Raw genomic sequence first — 21559 nt, 5'->3', positions numbered from 1 at the left:
CAATTTTCTCCTTTTCGAGGTGTCTAAAAAAGCATTAAAATGCCTCTAACGCATCGAGACAGATCATACTGACGTCTAGGGAGAGAAGTTCGCATGATATTGCACATATTGAAAAAATATCCACCTGCTTCCGAAGTTCAGGTTAATCAGAAGAGCCCAAATTAAGAAATATTCAGTGTGCAGTGTCGAATTTAGCGTCTAGCACGACTGACAAATAGCACTTGGCATTTATTACTTCAGTTTCTGGGCTATATAAATCTGCAAATATATTGTTCCTACTTAAATGGATAATTCGACCATACTTTGTTGGTTTTTTTGCGTTAAATGTCCTCATCAATTTATATCTCAGATTATACAATTTTTTAAGAGGGGGTAGAAAAATTGACGAAATATAATAATAAAAAAAAGTATAAAGGGAACACTGTGGGGATGTCACTGGGGTTTCATATTTTTTTACTGGGGAAATGGTGACGAAGTTTATGTTTTGGTGATTTTAAATAGATTTTTACGAATAAGTAGTTTTTCGAGTTACGATGTAGTGAAGTCTCTTCAGGAATATTTACCAGCCCGAATACAACATATCATTTCGAAATTAGATTAATGCGAGTCAACTGATGAACAGATAACTGGTTAAACTATTTAATTAGTTACTTATTACAATTTTAAGTGTTACGCAGTTCAGCTATTTGCAGCAGACACAAAATATTATGAATAAAGATAAACCTCATAGGCATAGTAGCACTATAAACAATAATGAAGTCTGGCTCAAAATAGTTGTCATCTCTACGATACAAATGAAGCGCCATTTTTTTTCGGCTGGAGACGGGTCCCACACATTCGATTTCGGCCATAGTGTAGGTGGTGTGAACACTGATCAGCATCACACTTCGGATGCCTTTATCCCCCACGTTTCTCCGAGTGGCCACCATGATCTACCATGTAATTTATATACCGCATCAGTAGCGTGCCCAAGGGGGGGGGGGGGGTTGGTGGGGGTTATAACCTACCTTTGGCCCAGTATTCCTAAAAAAATAACATCAAATGAACTAAAAGATGGCAGAATGAGGGCTTACTACTAAAAATGTGTACCTAACCCCCTCCTTTCAAAAATGCTGGGCACGTCACTGTACCGCAGTACTGATTCATGAATTGTCATGCTTTACACAACATAACTAGAAAATTGTCACTTCTTTCTCAAATATGGTGTATAAAGAAATAAATCACCAGCACACTGAAAAAAGGTGTAAACACATCTAGTCAAGAGGACAACCAAAACAACCACATAGCTGGGGCAGCTTGCTATCCGCGTTCAGTTTCACTAACTACAGCAGCTGGAGTTCAAAGTAGCTAAAGTTGGCAACATCCGTCGTTGAAAGGAAGTCGGGAATTTTATTGCTTCTCACGTCTTTACACGTTACAATTCACTCAGACACCCCGACATACTCGTACATGCAGACACGACAGGCTCCAAAATATCTTACGGACGATCACGTTAAAAAAAATAACCATTTTATTACACGTGACTAATCAATCACTGATCAAGAAAACTAATAACCCAATTTTGTAGTAGTCACTTTTCTTCCACCGGAACAATAGTCTCAGATATATTTTAAGAATGTACCAGCCACACACCAGTAGAGACCTGAATGACACCCACACCAAATGAATGATGGGGAGGAACGTGATTTTGAAGATTTTGTAATGCAATTTTCAGTTTTCGCAAATAATATCACAAGTAAATGCTTAAATTAAAAGTAAACTAATTGTTTCTGATTCAGTTACAAGGATTTCTTTTCTTTTTTTTCTGCCGCAGCTCAAGACGTTATGCAAAATAGGGCCTCCCTTGTATCGGCGGGACAAATTTTACTGGTTCGGATCATGGCGTCGAAAGGGCGGGGCGGGGTGGGGGGGGGAGTTCGAATTGTAAATGGGCACTTGGAAGGAAAAAACTACAGTACATACACAAAACAGGAAATGCCCAGTGAGCGTGAAAGACGTGTTGTCGCTTCCAGGTTGACATGGCAGTTCTCTTGAAAAAGACGGACTTCATTTACAGAACCCAACATAAATTTCCTCTTTATTCCTCCGACCGGAGCCATAACTAAAGCCAGCACATTTATCTGCGGATTAAAATGCCCTTACCGTCGATAAAAGCCGAGACTGTGGAGGGAAACCGTACGCAAGGACATAACACAAAAAAGGTAAAGTGCTCCCCTGTGCTTAGCACCACGCCATGAAGGCGTATAGGGGGTGTAGTGATCAGCATCACGCCCCCTGACCGCCTTTACTCCCCAGGGTTTCCCCCAGGTACCCATGTCATTCGACGACAACACGTCTTTCACGCTCACTGGACATTTCCTGTTTTGTGTATATACTGTAGTTTTTTCCTTCCAAGTGCCCATTTACAATTCGAACTCCCCCCCCCCCCCGCCCTTTCGACGCCATGATCCGAACCAGTAAAATTTGTCCCGCCGATACAAGGGAGGCCCTATTTTGCATAACGTCTTGAGCTGCGGCAGAAAAAAAATGAAATCAAATCCTTGTAACTAAATCAGAAAGAATTATATCTGGACATAACACAGGACAACACAAAATCGAAAGACTGACTGTGGGTCAAGGACGCCAGTTTAGTGAGTTGGTGTTTTAAGTCCAATTTATGCACAGTAAGGCTAATCGGGACTGGACCTACAGTTTAAAGTGGGATCCGAACCACTTGTGCCTCCACCGGGTATCGAACCCGGGACACCTTCAGTTCAAGGCGGCGACGCTATCACTGCGCCATCGGGGAGGCCGAAGGACGCCAGTTTAATCGGCCTCCAGTAATTAAATACAATTTCTGGAGTGCACTACGTGGAAGAGAGGCTGACTTTTTGACACTTTTCTAATTAACCCTTTCAATCAGTGAACATTTTAATACTATTTTTTGATAATTGAGACACCAGGGGAGAAATGCCAGATTTGGATTTACAAAAATCATTAAAGTTCTTTTAATAAGCTTTAATTTGATATGCGGGGAAAAAATAAACCATTCAGAACAAATATTTCCTTTTACGTCATCCGTGAGTTTGTTGCAAAAATTTATGAAGGGATGAAATGAATTTATACCTTAAAAATAGTCTAATTTAATTCGGAGACAATCATAAAATTTGTCCGGAAAGTAATTTACAATGTCAACTGACAAAGCATAATAAAATTTAAATTATTAATTTTACTTTGTTGACGTACAAATGTGTTATAGGATCTGCACAAAGAGAGACATAAAAAGCTACCTAATGTTAATGAACTCACTGGAATAGCTCGAACACCAATACCAGTAACAGATTGGTCGGCAGGTCATGTATTGTCTTTTTTATATCGGCAAATAAAACGAAACCGGAAATAGGTCGGCAAAGTTTGACGGTAAATAGGATTGGCCGTTATCCTCGAGGCTGAAAGAAATTGAGATTTCTTGCACAGAAGAGGAAATGAAGGCATTGTTTTACTTTCTTTGTCTTTCTCTAGGTGCCCTGATACGCCGGCGGCTTTTGTTCGACGCTCTATTTCCAGATAAAGGTATCGTGCTGACCTTCACAGGCAAACAATCGATTTTGCATTGCTGTGCGGTCGGTCTGGCGAAAAGGATTTGCAAACCTGGCCTGTGTCAACTATTTCCGCACTTATAATATAACCGTAGCATGATGAGAGTGGATGGATTAATAAAATAGGAACGATGATTAATTGACAATTCTGATGTACGAGACAAATCATCATACATATAATATAAACACCAAACTGTAGTTTCCAATTCTCCTAAAATTCAAAAATAAAAACCATTAATGCTCCCCTTGAACTAGAAAGATATATCCACTGATGTGTTCCAATACAAATATTCGTGTGTGTATGATGCGTCTGTGGCTTCGTTCTGGGTTGTAATGTATAGCAATGAACACTAAACTTGGCCCCTCTTGCACAAGGAAAAACGCGTATGGGGAGCTGAATTGCATTGAGATCTGATTATTCGTCAAAATGTAACATTGGTCATATTAGAACCACGCGCACACATATATACTCGCGTCCCATGTGGTTGATAAGAAAAATAAGCGAGGAAAAATAAGGAAAAGGCTAATTTTTGTGGGAGAATTAAAACATTCTGTTTTTATCTGGTTTCTAATTCTAGTTAAACGATATAATTTGAATGAATACGTCAAATCAGAGGCGTAATATACAGGCAGATGGGCCCTAAGTCTAAGGGGGCTCGAGAGAAGTAAGAACTATCGTCGTATATCTCACGTGAAACATTTACGCATTCACGACAACTTGATTGGACATTTTTTACCCATTTGATCGTTTCTTGAATAAAAAGTACTTTGTCTTGTATTTTCTTCTTTCTCTTGATCTTGCACTTCTGATTTTAATAAGTTAACAATAAAGCACCTCCAACTGCAACGAAGCAAGTGTGAGGCATTTAAATGCTTGTGTTGTTTCCTTTCTTCCTACAGCAGGCCCGTACCCAGGATTGTTTTAGGGCAAATCCGAAAATGTGGAACAAAGGGAATATCCGCAATGCTGTTGGATTGATTGAGTTAGGTTATTTTACGTCGATTTTCCGACACTTTTGGGCTAATCGCGACGATGAGGATAAGTGATGAAATGTATAAAGGAACATTCACAAAGAACAACCATGCTCAGCCCGGGACCCATGGCGTGATAGCGCGCTGTGCTAACCACTCCGTCCCGGCGGTCGGCGAAATGCTGTTGGGGTATTAGATGTGACCACCAATATTATTGCAGCTAGTGCTAAGTGTACACCCAACGCAAAAGTAATATGTCCATTACTATTTTTATTCAGTCTGTTTTGAACAGTGTGATGATAATTGGTTGAAATAAACGCCACTAAGCAGATGTCAGCATCAGCTTCGCATCAACAGAATTCCATTCCTTAGAACAGAACAAGATGTAGAATAACAACAGAATGAAAATAGTGATGAACAATTTGACTATTATCATCTTTGCTATTCGCTGTACAATTGTAGAATTGCAATGTTATGGTCCAAAGTAACAAAAAAAACAACAAAAAAAACCGATAGACCCCAACCCCCACCCCGATACGACAATCAACAACACAGTCGCTTACATACAAATGTTGTCGCATGGTGTACAGCTTGGTGCTCATTGTTTATATTCAATTCTCAAAAGTATTCGAATTGTACTCTTTGCAAATTAACATTGTTTTAACATATTTTTTAAAAAATCTTGTACCAGCACCATTGAACAGTCACGATAATTCTATGGTTAGAAAGTAATATATTTTTAAAGTAAATGATACGCATTAGCAACGATTATTAAAACTAAGAGCATGGCTAAATGTTGATTTAAAAAAATCCAATCACAACACGGATTAAAAAGAATAGACTGTACCGACTAAATAGGGATGTCTTGCAGACTTGCATTAATGGTTATATATACGTGGAGAAAAAATACTCAATGGAGCCTGCATCTTTTCCCAAACAACTCATTCATATATGCAAGGACGAAATCGAAATTCTTGCACAATCTGAAAAATCGTCAATGTTATTTTCGTAGGTTTCTATATCTTCACATTATATTTCATAGTTCGAGGGGTGTGGTCCCCATGGCCACTTCTCCTGGGTATGGGTCTGTCCTAGAGCTTCCGATTTGAAAGAAAGATATTTTTATGGTGAGTGAAATTATCACTGAAGATTTTGTATCGATTCACATTGAGATTTCAAATTTAAAGAAAGGATGGGGGCTTCGCGATATGTTGCTACTGCTTATATATACAATACAATATTTAGAATCGTTACTACCAACTTGACGACTTCTCCATTTCAAACCTTCGAAATTTTCAATCTGTCACAAATGTAGACACTGACAATAAAAATGGGACACCTAAAAAAAAAAACCTCGCTTCCCTGCATGGTGTTATGTGTGTTGCCTAACTCTACGGCGGTGGTACAACTTCTTGCTGAAAAAAAAAATGCTGTTAAAATCGACTCATCGACGTAGAGTTAGGCAATACACATAACGCCATGCAGGGAAGCGAGTATTTTAGGATCTAGGTGTCCCTCTTTTATTGCCAGTGACTACATTTGTGACAGATTGAAAATGCACTTGTATCGTTAGTTCAACCGCTACGGGTTAACACCAAAAAGCCAGCCAAGTGTAAAATTTTAAGCAAACAGACATTGTGGCACCGCAGTTTTAGACACAAATACTCCTACCCCATTTTACAGGAAGAGAGGCACCGTTAGCCACCCCTATCAATAGTGAGGGATAATGGGCAAGCTCGGTTCGAACCGTTATTCTTCATTGGCACCATCATGGCGAAAGTGCGATGACGTCTATAAACCTCAATACAGTTGGGAAGTGACAAGTAATGATTTCAGACTCCATTTCAAACATACATTCACAGGGGTTAGAACGTGATGGTGACTAATTGTTTCCAGGGACGTCGGCATTAGATAATGATTTGCATTTCAGATCGCGAACGATTGAGTAGAAATTTAAAGTGAATGAGCCTTTTGAACTCCAGGAAGCAAACAGATAAAATTGGCCTGATTTAAGTTTTCCTTTTTCTCATTTTACTGATTTCTTTGCGTAGAAAAACCTAAAATTGCGCTCTTATTCATCCAGTTTTCGCTTCATTTCTGCACCCATTTCTAAAACCCTAACATTATGCAATACTCTAATCTGTAAGCTGGGAGAAACCAGGCAACGTCGACGTCTACAGCATTTCAAAGGAGGGTCTCTCTTACCGTACAAGTCTCAACCAACCTCCCCGCCTTTCGCTTTCTCTGCAGTTTTTCGGGGCTTGACCAACAATGTGTCAACTAAATCTAACAAGCCTAACCTAACAATGAATGCATTTGGGCAGATGTGAGAAGGCAAAGGCGGGGAGGTTGGTTGTTGCTTGTGCGATGAGTGAGACCCTATAAGAGAATTTCACACAGGTATTCTTCTTCTTCTTTTACATGACCCTGCCAACAATATACTGTGGACTTTGGTCAGCGTTTCTGTTATTGTTTTTCTTCTGAAGTTGGTAGATAGTCACTCAAGTTCACCAGTATCACAAACATAAACGATCATATGAATAAATCAATTTTATCCTTGCGCTGTTACTTTATAAAATAATTTTATATTTCAAGCCTACATTTTCGTGCATATCCGTACAGAAGTCATATTAGTGGAGGAGATAATTCTGATAGAAGAAAAGAGAGTGATATGGGGAATGAAATTTTCAAACGTTGTACTTTTTTTTTCTTTCTTCACACAGGTAAAACAGCAAAAAGCCAAGCGAATTCGGGCTGGCTCGGTAGCTCAGATGGCATGTCGACCTCCGTGGCGGAGTTGTTTGCACAGCGCGCTACGACGACAGGGGTCCCGGGTTCGAATTCCGGTTAAGACCTAGATGCTTGTGTTCGTGTTCTGAATGAAAAAGAGATTTGAGATTAATTGATATGAGTATGAAGTGTGGAGAAGGCTGCCGCTTAGGGGTCGTCTTTAAAAAATGTTGTTAGAGCAATGGTACGGTATGCCAGAGAACCGGGTTCGAGTCCTGGTCGAGCCTGAATGGCTGAAATTTCTACACAGTACATTTCCTGTTTGTGTCAAATCCTAATTATTATACAAAAATGTATAAAGCCTTTGCTGCTGTATATTTCAATGTAAAATACTCCAAACACTACTAATACATTTTTTTTTCAAACTGTTGTAGCTATAATCCTGAATTCAAACAACGCTAGTAAATAACTGTTTCTGGTGTAGCAACGCGTAACTACGTTCAATTTCTCCGGGAAAAAAATTTCACAGGTTTTAATTTTACGAAATAGTGTACAGAAGACGTAAAACCGTACGATATAAAGTACGATTTCAATCTATCCGTTTTGATACGGAACGCTGAAAAACCTTTGCAACTAAGAATAATAAACATAGAGAACACAGCAACAAGTCAAGCATGAACTACAAGTATTTAGGTGCTTGGATTGCCATTTTTAGTTAGCCGAGTGAGAGTAAAGTCTGAAATCCCCCTTTGAATCATGAGATTACCTCCTGATTTCTTCCTTAGTCACTTCAGGCAACTGCCAAGTTGATTCTCGGCCTTATTTCTAACCGTACTTTAATCTCTGTAGTGATTACGACAAATATATCTAATGTTATCAGAGTCATTAGGCCAACGAAAATAACCTATAACTTACTTAACATTAGAAAACCGTGTCAATACCGCGAAGAACACCAGAATATTCTGAATAACAGATGTACAACCACCCTGTAATTGATGCATGGGGAAAATGCATCATTTGTTATGATTGTTTCTGCAAGATATGCCTTTGCAATATCCTCGATGTTTATAGCAATTTTGCAGCACGTTATATTATCGAATTTCATATCTGAATAGTTCACCATGCGACTAGAAGTCGCTTAACTTTTAAAGGCCCTTGAATTTCGTTCATAAAGCAAGAACTAAAATTATTATTTGCTGCAGTCTCGAATAAAAGGCATAAATGCATCCATCCATACAGCAGTCTCGAATAAAAGTCATAAATGCATCCATCCATACACAAGACGCTACTTACAGCTCAACCAAGAAGAGAAAAACCCTCTGCCGTCGAATTTTCAGCCATAAGAGAGTGAATGGAGCGTGTGCGATGCAATCAGCTGTTTAACATGTAACCCTGGCATGTGTTGTTAAAATGTGCGACGTTTTTCAACACATCGTCGTCACCTTTATTCAGTGCCATGTGCTTGTACAATGAAGGGGAAAACCTACACAGCGAAAGCTGAAACTTAAGATTAAACGTTGTTGCATTCTTTTACAACGAAACGAGGAAAGTTGTAAAAAACATAGCAACGCGGGGGCACTCGGACACAAGTAAAGGGAAAGCGAGTGGAGAATACATGTGACTGTCCACTTTAGATCGAGAGTTTGGTGGAGTCGAACTGTACCTACCAAGTTCTTAATTTTTTGCAATCCTTCAACGAGAAAACAAGATGATAACGTTTGGCTACCATTCAGTATTTTTCTTAATACACATTCCGATCCCACACTAAATTTCAACGTTGGATAAATAGCATAGTATTCCTCAGAAATCCATGTGGTTAGTCCTTTTTAAACTTTCTACGTGCTGTTTTCGTAGCGTTTGATGCACACAAATATTATTTTGATGCACCAAAAAAGTTGAACTCGGTAAGAGCAAAAATACATTTAAGTGTATTCAATTTAATTTTGTTAAAAACTCTGGCAATCCAGAAATCTTAGGAAAAAGACACGCGACAATTTTCCGGAAAAAGATAAACTCTAATTCCAAACTTTAGTCACCATCTGCGGAGACGCTGTTAGAACTACCCCATTTCAGTTTTCAACTTTAATTTTCCCGAAATTTAACCCAAATGCGAGGCTAAAGTTAGCGAGTTTCCTGGCAAGTTCACCCCATGTAAACAGTTCTTGGGAAATTTAATGCAAGCCTAAATTCATTGATCTTTATCGCGATTGAGCAGGCCATCGAAATTTAAACTAAATTAATCTATTATTATCCAATTCTGGCTACATAAAAAATCCCATGTTTCTGCATCAGTGATCAAAGGTAAAGCACAAATTTCCCGTTGCGTTTACACGCATAACAGTTACGTAGTCGCCAAAAGTTGCGACCACCCAGACTAAGATCGAAGCGAACCAAAAAGAAATCACAGCTGCATCTTACGGTTTGAAACTGCTAACTTTAAAAACTTCTCCGAGACAGCTTTCAAGATCAAAATAACATAATCCACCTACGTACAACCACAAAAATGAAAGAAAAAAGAAAAACACTGACCTGTGTACTCCAAGCTGATATTTCTCCTACTAAAAACAAAGGTATTCCACTTCCTTGCGGCTGGCTTCCAACCAGTCTCAAAGTGAAAGTGATGAGCGGACAGTAAGGCACGCATACATCATACTAAACAGGGACAATCGTAAAGTGCGTGTGATTGTGCATGTGTGTGATATAATCACGGACATTTTTTGCTTACAACAAGTCCTCTCCCTCTTCCTCAAAACCTTGTACTACACGCCTACCTACATGTACAATAAAGGCAAAGGAACCTCTCCCAGTTACCAAATTTAAAAAACTTGACCACTCCCTTGACCTACGAGACTAGTAACTGAGTTGGCGTCGTGCACTTGAAATGAGCTTCACTTGGCGCCAAACGCACTGATAATTCCTGGAAAAATTTGCCAACTAAAGTGAAAGTTGCGACCTAAACCCTGGGAGGAGTGCAAATATCTGAAATTTCGCATTCAACATTGCTGTTCTATGAATAGCTAGTTTCATATTTTCTGATTTTCTCCTCTATTTTTTATTGTTTTATATTACTTCCCTTTTATGCCACTTTTGGCTAATCGCGAAGAGGATGAATCATGTTAAGATGAAATTGATGAAGTGATAAATACACATGGAATAAACACAAGCCCTAATGTTTGAAGAAGTCGCACAGTAAATCAAATTTTGTCTAGGTAAAATTTTCAAATAGCTGCCGTGCGATGCGCGAAACAACTAAAGAAGCAGTGTTGCTAATGGAGCAGATAGAAAAATCGCTGCAGTGCGCCGATGCACAGCTGTTACGTACAACAATAAAATTAGAGAATTCAGGTCTATCTAACGTTGAGTTTTAAACGTCATGCATTTTACCAGGACTAGGATTAATATGTACTAACAAGTGGCTTTGTATGTAGCTACATACATATGGACTAAAAATTCGCAAAATATGAACTAACACATAAGTAAAATTACCAAAAATGCTGCAAAGAAGACTTCTTCATACGATTCCTTATTTGAGTGATTTCAAACAAAATAAAAAAATATATATATTATTTTTCATTGCATTAATGCACTGGTGGCGTTCTAACTTTTCACTCCCAAAACCCGTATACACTGGTATGGAACTGCAACGGCAGATAATAACATGCCGACGTGTTAAACCGCTACAATTGCACCATAACACTCCTCCTGAAGCAGTATTATTATTTCCTCTCAGATCGGCGACAGTCGATTGCCTTTGTTGTACATTTACAAAGGATGCCGGCTTCCACAACAATAACAAGTACATATACTGCCACTAGACGATAAGCTGCGCGGCTTTTTCTTTTGTTATGAACCAGGGCCGGCGCTAGTCATTTTGCCTCCCTGGGAGGTGGCGGCAGATGCCGCTCTATTTCGACCCCCCCCCCCCCCGGTCAAAACGCAGCAACGGAAAATAACGTTTTCATCGAAAGCGTCCACTGACGATTTGGTCGCTGGTCTTTGTCGTTCTTTCCCGGGAGTGTGGAATGATGTGGAGGGGCCTTCTGACATCTCAAGAGATTGTCTTTCGTTCATGATAGCCCTGATTGTTCTTTCAGGAACTCCAGTCGCAGCCGCTGCTCTTTTGCCAAAATGCTTTATTGGGATGCTAACACCATGACTGGCTTCCTCCTTCATGAACGCGTGCACGTTGCTTAGAATTTCCCGAGCTTGGCTATGCAAGGTTTTTGATTTCAACTTCGACAGAACTGGAGGCATTATGGAATTTAACGTTCATTAGCAAACACACACTTTTACATACACACACGCAATACACGCACACAACGTCAAACCGGTCAAATACTTAGTATAAAATAAAAATATGGTGCTTCCAATCCAACAAAACTCACCGCCACTTTACCTGTCTTTCCCCTTCCGTGACATAAATAGTGCTTCATTATTACAGTTGGCAACACTAGTTACTAGCCAGCCAATGAACATGCACTGCATAAAAGAAGCAAGCACTACGCCGTGCTATATTGCCACATTACCGTCCCTGCCGAACGGTGGGAACCGCGAGCTGGAGCGCTATTCAATTGTTTTCAATGATGTTTGCGCGAGTGTGTCCAGGAATGGAATGACAATATGGCAACAATAGCGAAGGTTTTCGAGCAGGGTAGAACACATGATGCTAAGAGAGAGGGAGACGAAACGAAAATTCGTTTCTGCGCAACGGCAAATTTACGTGTGTGGCACTCTACAAACAAACTCGAGGTGTTTACAATCTCAGAGAAAAGAATCCTACAATTAGTCTACGCACGAGCTGTCATTCTTAGTAAACATGCATGCATGCATGTCAGCATACCATTTCGTGTGTTTCGCAAGTATGCAAAGTTACACGCTCGGACAAAGATTTCGTGGTCAATTTTAGGGCTTCTTTCCAAAGACAGAACATGTTACGTCCTTCAACCGTCTAAAATTACACCTCAATGGCGAAGTGAGTTGTAGTTGAAGGTGCAATCACGCTGAACTTCACAACGTGTGTCATCCAGTGCTTTGAAACCGTCAACTCGTGCTCAATAAATGTTCAAGGTGACGATATCTGCATGTGCGGAAATTGACGTCAGATCCTATTCTTCCATGAGAGTTTCGTGACAAGTCAAATTTTGTGCAGGGAGAGAAGAGCACAATTATTTATTTTTAACATCCATATCAGGGGAAGCCAGGCCGGCTCGGTAGCTCAGTGGTAGAGCAATGGCACGGATTGCCAGAGACCCGGGTTCGAGTCCTGGTCGAGCCTGCATTTTTCGCAGAAAATCTACATAGTACATCTCCTGTGTGTGCCTAATTTAATGAACAAGTCACAGATGTTTCTGGATATACTAATCTACGCAAAATTGTTAATTGTACAAGAATTTCAAACTCAAATTTGCCAATTCAACTTCACGATACCTCATCTTGCAATAATCTTCCGTCTGTCAGATTGTTCTGCAAGGGACACTAAAAAAGTAAAAGGATCGAGAGAATTCTGTTTTATTCTCCACGCAGCTTTTTTTCCTTCTTCGATAAAAAATAAAACCTAAACTGTGAAAAACTTCAATGGGATTTTGTGTAAGAAAAGTTGCAAATTTTTACGTATACGGAGAAAAATTCAAGCATAATTCAAGCAGAAGTCCCGGTAAGTAGCCACCCTGTTATGATAAGTATTTTTATTGAATACAAAACTAATATTTTTATATGAAAATGAAACTGTGTTTTCATTCTGTACTACAAAATTCAGATTAATGCACTGTAAACAACTGTTAACATAATACGGTGAATTAAGAAGCTGAGAACATGGTACTAAAATCACAATATTTAAGTTTTCCATCACTTACGGAAAGCAAATGCTCAAGAAATGCTTTGATAAATTGGCTACTTTGTCAGTACCATAATATTCATTAGCCGAGTTGGAAAAAAGCAGTTCTTTTTAGGAAAAAACCCGGAAATGTTGGCCTTTTCTTGCCAATTGTTGTAACCAGCCTTTTTTAGTTGAAGCATCGGTTTTGGGTTTAGAGGTTCCGAATGCAATCTTTTGAAACTACCAAAATATGTCTTTATGTAGCAGCACCCTGCCAGGAAAGGCCATTATGACAACGTACCGTGTGCCGCAGGGTATCAATCCGCCAAACTGAAAAGATTTCATGCGACTTGAACATTTTCTGTGGATCATGGTTCACAAGATCCCATGCAGAAATCTACTAGATAGGACATCTCCTCTTCCATGCGGTTCCTAGATCTACTACTGCGCAGAAGTTTCCCCCCTTTCTTCGCCCTGAAGAATATGTCCAAGGCAAACCCGATTCTAGATAGCCTATTTGCGGCCTTCCTTGTCAGTATATCAAGGATCAGAGAGGTAAAACTGAAGTAGCTTTTGAGGATGAACTAGTAAAATACTTGGCTTGGAATTTTAATAGTGGCAACATATCTGTAGAATCATAGTGAAGGTTTATTTTACTTATGCTGCATACTAGTTTGATATCTGGTACATCTCAGGTATGGACAAACAATGTGCTCTACATGCAGCTGTGTATTATTGAGAAGAATGTTGGTTGTCACTGCCCACCGGTCTAATCATTAAATTGTAACAAGGCTATTGGACAAACATGAAAAGTGCCAGAGGTCAATGTGACCATCCTGGCAGATACGTCTCCAGAAAAGCAGAAACTAGTACACCCTGTTCCAATTACGAAACATCTTTATTAGACAGGTGGACAGAAACAGCCTACGTTCTTCTTATTACTGTGCAGCTGCATGTAGTGCAGAGAAAGTGTCCATTTGCTCTGAGATGTGCTAGTTATCAAACTAACATGTGGTGTATGTGAAATAAACTTTTTGGTGTTTTACTGATATTCTACCAGTGTATTGCCACTATCCCGTACATCAGACTACACAACACACCAAAAGAAAGGTTCTTACCTGGGATTCGGATACAGGGCCCCTTGCTTCCCAGGTTACAGAAATCACAAAACCCTTGAGATAGTTGAGCGAGATGTAACTGAAAAATCTTGGTCTACTTGAAACATGCTTCTCCTTATTGGGACAAAATTGCTAGAAGCCAGTAATCATTCCGACAACAATGCAATGGCCTATATTCTACACTGCGCTTTATAGTGAAGAGTGGATGTTGAGAGAGAAGGGGGGGGGGTTGAGGGGGACAGTCGAGCTTCCACGTTACCGCAAAAGAAAAGAAGTGAAGCGCGGCATACAGATTAAAGCAATCTATTGATGCTCCCAGATTAAAAGGTCTTTATTTAGTGAGCGCAAACGAGCGCTTTGAAGAGAAGCTACACTGCACTGGACACTTCAATGAAACGTACGACATGTCTTTGACGAGCGAAGGTTAAATTTAACCCAATGTTGCCGTCGATGATCAAAGAGCGAAGCCGATGACGCTGTTGCAGATGGCCAGGGAACAAAAGTCAAACTGATCAGGTTCTGCGACGGAATCCGTCAGCAGGTTGTTGACGCTGTGGGATGTAACTTAAGGCGAGACAAGAGAAGGACTAGGCCACCAATGCTGTGATGGATACAATCGAGAACTTTCGTCTTTAGAAACAAGGCCATGCTTATCACTCCAATGTTCGCTCCTCTCAGTTGCATGAAAACACAACATTTATTTAAAAACAATGTTATGCAAATTGGAGTGTGGTTACATTTCTTCCTTCTTTCAAGCCCACTTTATGCTCAGATAGGCTAATCGGGACTCCACCTACAGTTTAAAGTGAAATCAGAACCACTGTCCGATGTGCCTCCACCGGGGAGGCCCGCAGTCACATTTGGGATTACGAAAATGAGAGGATATGCTTTCGGTAATACTTTCGCGTGCACACAAATACGTAATAATAATAATAATAATAATAATAAAACTATATCTTGGTATTACTATACATGTGTATGTTCGAACCTGCAAATACTTAAAAACATTACAATAGCGTAGTGGAAATTCCTGTTAAATTTTATTTTTCCTTCTGAAACTAGGCAACATGCGATTACGCTATACGAGTTGAGTAAACACTATGAAGAACTGGCGAAATATACGCACAGGTTTAATTACGAATTGTCCTTCGTTGGTGTTCGTACTGGTCACTACAAAGTAGGGATGGCCAAACGGATCCGGATCCGAAAGTTCCGGATCCGAGAGTTTCGGATCTGGATCCGGATCCAAAAGTTCCGGATCCGAGAGTTTCGTATCTCAATCCCATTATAATATTACCACACCTTAAAAGGTATGATCTTCGATTACAAAGAAATTTCTCATTAGTTAGCCCTACAATAATTTTTTTCAAGTGTTGTTCCTAAAATACTTGCTACGCATCGGCTAACACACTCGTGCACAAAAATAGTCTTACTTGTTTAACATAAAATGTCAGAGGTGATTTTGTAAATGACATTGAAACGAATATGTAATCATTCGAATGCATTGGAAATGGAAACACACATAAATGTGAGACATTCAATTCCAATATGAAACCTTTAACACATAGAACAAGATAGAAATGTTATACAAAAATTATACAATTTTTCTGTAGTTAGTTTTACAAATTAAAATAATACATTATAATATATGCAGTGTTATATAATTACAAAGTGTAAGACTAACAAGGGAGGTTATCTAAGTGTCCCCCTCCGATTTCCATGAAACTTGGCAGGTGTATAGTGGGGCCCAAAGGAAGAAATACGTGTTTTATTTTTGTTTCAGCTAAAAAAACGGTTTTACGCGGCAAAACCCACTCAAATGTCAAGATGAGGACAAATTGAACTGGGGATCTGACCCCTGTGTTCCCCTCCGATTTCGTTTTATGGTATGGTGTGTGTATAAACGGGCCCAAAGGAAGAAATACGTTTTTTTGCTTGGCTAGAAAACTGTTTTAGGGGGCAAAACCCCTCTCAAATGTCAAGATGAGGACAAATTTAAGTGGGCATTTCACCCCTGTGTTCCCCTCCGATTTCCATGAAACTTGGCAGATTTATAGACGGGCCTAAAGGAAGAAATACGTGTTTTTTTGTTTCGGCTAAAAATCTGTTCTAGTGGGCAACCTCCCCTCAAATGTCAAGATGAGGACAAATTGAAGTAAGGATCCCCCTCCGATTTTCATGAAACTTCGCAGGTATATAGAGGGCCCAAAAGGAAGAAATACGTGTTGTCTTTTTTTGTTTCGGCTAAAAAAAATGTTTTAGGGGGCAAAACCCGCCTCAAATGTCAATATGAGGACAAATTGAAGTGGGGATCATCTGACCCCTGTGTCCCCCTCCGATTTCCATGAAATTTGGCAGGTGTATAGAGAGGCCCTATGCCCCCTGTTTCTTCCTATGCCATATTTACGTGGTTTCGGGGTCGGATCCCCACTTCAATTTCTCCTCATCTTGACATTTGAGGGGGGGGGTTCCCCCTAAAACGGTTTTTTAGCTGAAACACAAAAACACGTACTTCTTCCTTTGGGCCCCTCCATACACCTGCCAAATTTCATGGGAATCGGAGTGGCACACAGGGGTCAGATCCCCGCGTCAATTTATCTTCATTTTGACTTTTGAGGGGGGGTTTTGCCCCCTAAAACAGTTTTTTTTTAGCTGAAACACAAAAACACGCATTTCTTCCTTTGGGCCCCTCCATACACCTGCCAAATTTCATGGAAATCGTAATCGTAGGAGGAGACTTAGACCTCCCTTGTAAGTGTATTCATTAATTACAAATCTCGCACGCGCGCACACACTATATATATGTATGTATATTATATATATATGTATGTATATTAGCAGATAACAATGTGTTATAAACACATTCTTACTTTCCAAAGAAGCGCATGTGGGATGGCAAAACGGATCCGGATCCGAAAGTACCGGATCCGGATCTGAAAATTCCGGATTCGCGGATCCGGATCCTTAGGATCCGGAACCAACCGGATCCGGATTTCGGATCCGCTAGGATCCGGATCTGGCCATCCGTACTACAAAGCCAGAGCTCCCAGGTTCGAACCTTGGATACGTCTGTGTTTGTCCCATCACTCACCCTTGTCGTGGCAATTAACCCAAAAGGTAGAAAAGCGGTACACATTTATTGCAGAATTGTTAAAAAGTCTTTCAGTATTCATCTTCAGGATGAATGAACACGATAGAATAATACGATAGAATGAACAATTTCGTAAAATAAGTAACTCGGTCACGCAAACCGCAATTGGGAAGACGGAAGTGCTTTTCGGCTGGCTGCTTTCGCTCTGTATAAAACTTCCAGGCTGAAACGTAGAAAAAAAACTAAATCAATGAGGGGAAGGCTGTAAACACACACGGGGCATGCGGCCAGAGCACTCCGCAGAAACCAGTGTATTCGCAACGAAAGCATGAAAATCTACGAGAGTTGGGAACTTCTCTAAATCACGGAAATCTTTCCACAATCCATCTGGTCGATATCCAGACAATATCTATTCATAAGGCGTCGCCAGAAAAGCCTTAAGGCATTATTAGGATAAACAGAGGCGAAAGAAAAATTAACTGTAAGTTGGCAGCATATACGATATACGAAAAAATATCACGTTCAAAAAGATTATTCACAAAATCCAACTATGATACTTCATCATTCATTAAATTTCTCTCAGCTAACTTCAAATCGAAAAAATATATACATATGGTTAACAAGTGGAGGTTTGGTTTCCAATTTATGCACTATCTCAATTGTTATGTACGTAAATAACTTGTACATAACAATCGATCAATTTGAATACCTCCTTTTCGGAAAGTAATGTCTACAAGAAACCTTAAAATAGATGGCGCCTAATCGCGTATCAACTCATTAGCACCTACGTAAAACTAGTGGGAAAAACTACATACCATAGTAGAGCATTCTGATTGTCCAAATTAGTCGATGACATAATTAAATTGAAGTCTCTGTAATTACTTCTGTATACATGATGGTGCAGTTAATAAAAAGAAAATGAATGGCATTAGTTCTTTCTTACTAGGTAGTGGGGGTATGGTTCTTGAAATTCGGAGATGGCTTTCTCACATGTGAAGAGCTATTTTACGTAGCCTACGATTGATTGAATAAAACTTTTGGGTGCGCCAGCACAGCTATTTGCATCCGTCATATTACACGGGGTCAAACCCCTTACCACAGCTAAAATCAACGCGTCTCTCCGAGGACTGAAATCTTCTTACCTATATTAAAAGCTGAGGCTGTAAAGGGGTACTCAGCACATACGTGGGCAAAACACAGGACAACACAGAGGATTATACTGACTCTAGGTCCAGACGCCAGAGCCTCGTTGGTCTGCAACACTGAAGTTACTACGTGGACGTGAGGTTGACCTTTGGGTGCCTTCTGCGAAGGTTACTCCTTATACCCCCACGCAGCCTACGACAATTGCAACTTTTTTCCACCTGCACGAATTACAGTTGAAGATTATGCGGGAGGGGGAGGAGTTGGTTGATGTGTGTGTACGCCCTGCAATTCCTTCATTTAAGCATTATTCTGACCACTAGAGTACGCAGTTTTTTCTCGGATGGGGATGGTGTATAGTTGCACGGGGGCGGGGTGGTCACAATAAAATATTTCTTAATTTGAAGGGGGGTTGTTTACTACTTTGTTCCTTCCAGAGTTCTGCACTGCTTTCATTTGAAAATTTTAATTATCTCAAAATTTCGCGGGGGCTAATCCCCATCAGTTTCCCATGCTCGCGGCAGTGCTTCTGACTACATAAAATTTGCTGCACTTGTTCAGCTTTTAACCCTCCGTAACTCGCGCGGCGGCACGCCTTTTTTAAAATTTTGATTTTTTCCTTACCAGCGCAATAGTGGTCGGGAAAGCACCAGGTAACTTATCTTCACTATTTCCCCGAAAACAAAGAGGTGTTGGTGCCTTTCTTCTGTCGATCTTTTAGTTGATTACACGCCCCTCAAGTGACCGGTCCTCCTTTGGCGACACTTAGTACCGCGCGCGGGACGTTTCCTACCTTAAATCACAGCACACCAGCCATAAATTTGGCTGAAATAAGAACAATAAAACCACGGTATGCTGTTCGGAATGCAAATTATTTGTATGCAGAAACCGTTGCAGTAACCATACAAAATGTCGGAGTTATCAAATAACGATATTGAAAAGTGACAACATTCGGTTCCTTATTTGAGTCAGTATGTCTTTTCTTACTTATACCTCGTAAGAGTAGGAGAAACATATTGAGATTTGAACATTTAAAAAATATTCTGTAAGTTTCTTCGAGGTCCGTTTTCTACATTCGATTGTTTTTCTGCGAGTGAGAGAGATTTTGACAGAGAATTTTGGAATAAATAGTTCCTTTCTAAGCTCATATAAGTTGTATGATTTCAATTCGTTTTGAAAAATATGTTGAAAAATTTGAAAAAAATACGTTGGATTTTTTTGGAAAATACTTTGATATATTTGTGAATGGTGAGTTCACTTTTTAGTGCGTTCATTATATGGAAAAGTTTTAATTACTTTTATAATAATATTTTGGTGCATTTGCTTCAAGAGTCTAAGCTTGTAATTGTATGAGAGACTGTCATTTTTGTTTACTTTTCTTCTAATAGCTAATAAAAATGTCCCAAATGGACATGTTTGCGTTCATGTATATTTCCCCTGATTTCCAGTAAGTGCTAGTGTAATTCAACCCTCGATTTGCATCAATAATTCACGTAAATAACGTTGGTTTTTATGAGGCTGCACTGAGTGCCGCGTGCGGGACTTTTGTGCTGCTATGAGGACGCGGATGACGGAGGGTAAAAGTGTCCTTGTTTTCAAGTCGTGTACATAAGACTAGACACGTGCACCATGTGTGAACAAGTTTTCAGACTTTAATACTAACACGAAATGGAGTGTATATGCAAACTTTCGAAAACCAAGACACGCTCGTTTTTTTTTTCAAACCACCCACTGCCGCCCGCAACAAGTTCCGAGTGGTTATGTTCTTTGCACGCTCTAACGTCAGTTACGCTGAGTTTGCCCACAATTATGTTACCTCCCTTTACTATCCAAATATACAAAAGCTAGTTTGTTCGCTCTAAGGTTCAAAGAAATTGACTAATTACCTGTTGAATCCAAATTAAATGGGGCCCTTTCGACTCAAACGGACTCAAAACACTTTAAGCAAGCGTTTGCGTCTATACTCGTGTAAACGCGCCTGCAAATAGTTGCGTAACACTCGTTAACACTTTTCATTACACGTGGTGAGGTTTAAACGATGACGGACGGCATTACCATGTTGCAAATAGTGAAGATATATTTACGGTTTTATCAAAATGAACTGTAAATTAATGTGTTCGTAAATTACTACGCAATTAGGTATGCTATGACGCAATGCCTTGCACTTTGGTACACTCGCTGAAAACCTGGTGGCGTGAAGAATATGATTAGAAACGCACATACACACCTTTCGAAATCAAGAGTGTTAATATGCAACAGTCGTCCTTCCTCGTGCATGATATGAGAACGAAGTCGGCAACCGTATAAACCTTGTCTATATTACAATTATTCTATTAATGTATTCCATTTTGTATTAAATCATAATGCCTTGAAAAAGAAATGAACAGGAAACTAGAAGGCGACCTACGAAATGTTGAGAAAATCAAAATTTTCAAATGAAAGCAGTAAAGAACTCAGGGAAACCAAAATGGCACAGGAGCCCCCCCCCCCCCCCCAAGCCAATGACGTGTCATAATTCGAGCCCGGGTTTGTATGTAATTACTAGGGATACAAATTTATGGTAAATAAAAACTGAGGAGAGCGGTAAATAAAATGTTAGATCAGCGGTATATACCAGCGGTGGAAAAAAAATTGGCACACACTTTTTCATTATGAGAGGAAACAACATACAAAAGAGCTATAACTTGATAAACTACTTCATTTTTATATACTGTACACATACACAAGTACTTAGCTGTCCAACCAAAAAGAAAACATCAACACAAAATAACTTCATTTCTAAATTGCATATCTCAAGTGATTTATTCATTGTATGTATTTAAAGGATATCCTTGCTGTTCAACAAATAAAATAATCACTACTGCAGATATACAAACATGTTGAAAATCACATGATAAACAAAATTCATTCATGACTGAACACAAATGACACCATTGTTTCCCTTGATGTACGGGAAAAGACTAATCTTATCGCTGCTACAGCTAGCAAGTTCAATGAAACTATAAGTTGAGTAGACATTCGAGGGAAGAAAGGAATGCAGCTTGACAGGGAGAAAAGTTTTCGAACTGAGATTATGTGCATGGAAAATTCAAATTTGCAGCGTCTTCCTGGT

At 39.6% G+C, this 21559-nt stretch overlaps 1 protein-coding gene and 1 non-coding gene across 6 annotated transcripts in view; one reads left to right on the top strand and one right to left on the bottom strand.

Moving 5' to 3' along the window:
* The window catches only part of LOC146000332 (zinc transporter foi-like), a 108661-nt gene that overhangs the window by 35212 nt on the left and 51890 nt on the right, over nt 1-21559 (bottom strand). Inside the window, exon 1 of one of the 5 annotated variants that reach the window (XM_083137866.1) lies at nt 20334-20405. The exons of 2 other annotated variants lie outside the window; for them this stretch is intronic. The gene's annotated coding sequence lies outside the window, so the exon portion shown is untranslated. Of the gene's footprint in view, nt 1-9809; nt 9829-11665; nt 11686-20333; nt 20406-21559 lie in introns of those variants that run through there. 2 more of the 5 variants (XM_083137883.1, XM_083137902.1) reach the window with 2 other exon arrangements.
* TRNAS-GGA (transfer RNA serine (anticodon GGA)) lies at nt 12485-12555 on the top strand. The gene has a single exon. It is a non-coding gene; the product is annotated as a tRNA-Ser (tRNA).

Source organism: Lepisma saccharinum, chromosome 1, assembly GCF_977018435.1.
Source record: "Lepisma saccharinum chromosome 1, izLepSacc3.1, whole genome shotgun sequence".
In the NCBI taxonomy this organism is placed as follows: Eukaryota; Metazoa; Arthropoda; class Insecta; order Zygentoma; family Lepismatidae; genus Lepisma; species Lepisma saccharinum.
This window is presented reverse-complemented; position numbering and strand designations above follow the sequence as displayed.